We start from the raw sequence: 4,393 nt of genomic DNA, 5'->3' as shown, positions 1-4,393 counted from the left end.
TTGTGCTTTCAGTGCCTGCCAGTGCTCTGTACAATGTGTGTCCAGACCATCAAGCCTCCACCCTCTAACATTCACAACACCAATATGATGATGATGCTCCAACAAGAACAGATGGTCTTATGAACATTGACATTTCTTAAAGTATTTGCCACTCAATGGCAAAAGGAGGGTATGAGGAAAAGTGTTTTTCTGATCGGCATCATTTGTACCGAGACCCCGTTGTTTTTTTTATTGCCATCTCGTGTCAAACACTTCCACACGACTCACCTGGTCGTTTCTGCTGATGCCTGAGGAAAAACTGAACTGACACGACAGAGACCATCTTGAAGCCTGCATTTCTGCCCAGGAACTGTCGCATACACCCAACCCCCTGTTCTTTGCAGTTCAACAGAAAGCCATGAGACACCCACGCCCTGTGTAAACAAGCTTGTTTTCCATCTCCTGCTCCCAGCCTGGTAAACATCCTTGACACCGTGATCAGGTTATCTGGACAATGGTCTGACTGTTGGGCCCTGATCACGGTGGTTAAACAATGACTTGAAAGGCCGGCTTTGATCAAGCTGAGTGAACAATGATCTGTGTACCAAGCCTTGGCCAGGTCACCAACTAAAAAGCATCGTCTGGATCTGGTTATCAACTGCAAACACTGCCCTGATTGAACAATGGACTAACAACCAAAAAACTGGGATGAAAAATTTATAAAAGGCTTGTAAGCTACAGAGTGAAGTAGCAGCCTCCTCTGTCTTGTCTCTGACTAGCTTGGGACTCTGTTCCATAGCCTGGGCTATTGAAATAAATCTGGGTTCCTCTTGCAGACGAAGGCTCCTGTGTCTCCTTTTACTAAGTATGGAAGGTATGGAAGACTAGGGCGGTTCCCCGTCGCCGAGACCCATTAAGTGGGTTTAACTGTATCTTCATATGTTTTCACTGACTCCAAATCAGACTACCTGGTGCACTCATGAGGTGGATACTGGGGACAGTCTGCCTGTTAAAAGTAATATTTACAGGCAACCTGATCATGTCAGGGACTGTATCAGGACATAGGTCCAGAAGATGTTGGAATTGGGAGTCATTGGGCACTCAGAGAGCCCTTGGGCCAGTCCAGTAGTCCTGGTGCCTAAACCTCACACCCAAGCTGATAAGAGAGAGATGAGGGTTTGTGTGGATTACAGAGGTCTCAATGCTATCACTAGGACAGATGCCCATCCAATACCCAGGGCAGATGAGCTCATAGACAGATTGGCATCTGCCAAGTTTTTGAGTACATTTGACCTGACAGCTGGCTACTGGCAGATCAGATTAGCTGATGATACAAAGCCAAAGACAGCATTTTCAACCCCTGGTAGACATTACCAATTTGTGGTAATGCCAACTGGTCTGAAAAATGCACCTACCACATTTCAAAGGTTGGTGAACCAAGTCCTCTCAGGTCTGGGTGACTACTGTGCAGCTTATCTAGATGATATTGCTGTATTTAGCTCCACCTGGGAAGATCACCTGATCCACCTGAAACATGTTTTGGAGGCCCTGCAAAAGGCAGGCCAAACTGCCAAGGCTACCAAGTGCCAGATAGGGCAGAGTCAGGTTGTTTACCTGGGCCACCTTGTAGGTGGAGACCAGGTTCAACCATTGCAGAGCAAAATCCAGACCATAATGGACTGGACTGCTCCAACCACCCAGACTCAGGTCAGAGCTTTCTTGGGCCTGACTGGGTATTACAGGACATTTGTCAAGGGGTATGGTTCCATTGTGACACCCCTTAATGACTTGACTTCCAAGAAAATGCCTAAGAAAGTTCAGTGGACAGTCAGCTGTCAAAAGGCATTTGATGACCTGAAGCAGGCCATGTGCACTGCACCAATTCTGCAAAGCCCAGTCTACTCCAAAGAATTCATTGTTCAAACAGATGCTTCTGAGTTGGGGGTAGGGGCTGTGCTATCACAATTGAATCAAGATGGTCAAGACCAGTCAGTAGCTTTTATAAGCAGAAGGCTGACCCCTAGAGAGAAACACTGGTCAGCTATTGAGAGGGAGGCCTTTGCTGTGGTTTGGGCACTGAAGAAGCTGAGGCCATACTTGTTTGGTACTCACTTCAAAGTTCAGACAGACTATAAGCCCCTCTTGTTGCTAAAACAGATGAAGGGTGAACATCCTAAACTGCTCAGGTGGTCCATTTCCCTACAGGGGATGGACTTTACAGTGGAACATAGACCTGGGAGTAACCATGCCAATGCAGATGGACTCTCCAGATATTTTCACTTAGAACATGAAGACTAAACTGGTCAAGGTTAGTTTTTAATGTCCCTGCGTTGGGGGGGGGGGTTAGGAGAGTAGGGTCTGCTTCCTATGGTTAGCCCCACTTTTTGCTGTGATTCTCTGGTTTTTCGACTTTAGTGTGGCTGTGGACCTGCTAATCAGGCCCACAGCCCAGCTGCTCTCTCTCTCTAAATTAATACTATGTACTTTAGGTACATACCAGATTGGTTACTGGGTCACCCTTGTGAGCCCCTGTATAGTGTACCCTAGGTACCCAGGGCATAGGTGCACCCTAGGCCTACCAGGGGCTGCAGCATGTATTGTGCCACCCCTGGTTTGCCTTCCAAACTGACACCACAGGTCTGTTCACACAGCCTGGGTAAGGTGGTGTAATCACCCCTTACTTAGATATAGTATACCTATATCTATATATACATATAAACACATATACACCTATAAGCCACTCCCAAGGCAGACCTCGACAATCCTGGAGGTAGAGTGCTTGGTTTTATGTGAGAGGGTGCCCTAGCATGAGCTGAGACCCTCTGCAGCTTTCAGAGCCATCTCCTTATAGCTGTTCTATGATATAGCCATACCATATACTCTTAAGTGCATTATGATCCTCGCAGTTAATGCTAACTTTGGTTTGGCTTTATCAAAACATGTCGTGTAAGGTGTCAAACACTTTGAAATACTACCCCCCGCCAGTCCTGGCGGCGGGGGTAGCATTCCACCCTTCTAGAGGGAGAAGACATGTAGTTACTGGTTTACCCGGTTAAAGTTAAACAGAGCCTCCGCATCACAAAATGGATGCTGCTGCCACAACCACGAGTCTGACCTCCTGCTGCTGGACGAAACTCCTGCAGGGGAGGCCTGGACAATAGGTTTACTGTCCAAGGAGGTGCTGGCCCCTCCCCAGACAGGCTTTTGTGTATTGGGGCAGGCAGGGCTGCATTCAGTGAATGCTTTCCAGAGACTGCCTGGGGCACACTAGGTGCAATACAACAAATTGGTGAAGGAGGGTCCGAGGGAAAGTTTAACAACCTAACAGGTAAATACCCCCTGTGTGACAACCTAAAGAACAAAAGTACCTGTCAGTCGGATAACGCCGAGGTGCTCAGAAATCACGCTGGAAAAAGGAAAGCACAGGAAAATACACACAACAACCAGATAGATCAAAAACACATTGACTATCAACAATTACTGGTTTAAGTCCTATCAGACACACTAGGTGCTCCATGTATTTCCCAGTGTAAACCGGTTGTTGGGGCACTCTGCCCCAGCTCTGGTGCAAAACTGGACAACGGGAAAGGGGTGTAACCACCCCCTTCTCAGGTCCACCCATAGGAGGGACCTTAAAGGTATTCCAGCCCCTAAACTTAGTATAAGTATAGGAACCCAGTCCCTAGGACTTTAGATTACCCTGGACGAAACTCTGAAACATATATCCTGGACCTTCGACATTCCATTTCGACTGGAAGACGGAAGACATCTCCCTTGTGGTCAAGGAGTGACCACCCTGTTCCAACAGGCACCAACAGCAACTTTGCCAGTCTGCATTTTTGAGGCTCCCGCAGGATCCCGAAGAATCTGTGACACAGGACACAGACTTTCAGACATCTCTGACCCCGACCTTCGGTCACAGCAAAGCTGAGACCCGTGGCGGACACGAGAGACGTGGGACCGGAACTCCTGGACATCCTGTATTTTGCAAACTGCACTCACTTCACGAGATAACTCGAAGTCGTGCATTGAGGTGCTTGAAGAACCAGACCCGAGCACCAATTGCACCGAAGCTCAGAGGCCCCCACTCCACGAGTGTCCCGTGGGCCCTGCTTTTGCATTTCAGCTCGACGCGTCTTCCCAGTTCCTAGTCTGTTGGCTAGTGAGCCTCTGGAAGACTCCATTTTGAATCCAACTTATTTTCCTGGTTGCTCCAGGCTTGCTCCAGGTTCTCTACAAAGGAGAAGCGCCACAGACCTTGCTGGTCTGCACCAATGCCAATCTCAACATCCTGCGTGGGTTGCGTTTGCCATGGCTTGTTGGGTCCAATCTGGATACCAACACTGCAGTCAACTAGATCCTTCGTGGGACAGATGTAATCCAGCTCCTGGTCATCGTCGACACCTCCTGGTCC

The sequence above is a fragment of the Lissotriton helveticus genome, chromosome 8, assembly GCF_964261635.1.
Source record: "Lissotriton helveticus chromosome 8, aLisHel1.1, whole genome shotgun sequence".
NCBI classification, from domain to species: Eukaryota; Metazoa; Chordata; class Amphibia; order Caudata; family Salamandridae; genus Lissotriton; species Lissotriton helveticus.
Note: the sequence above shows the minus strand (reverse complement) of the source record.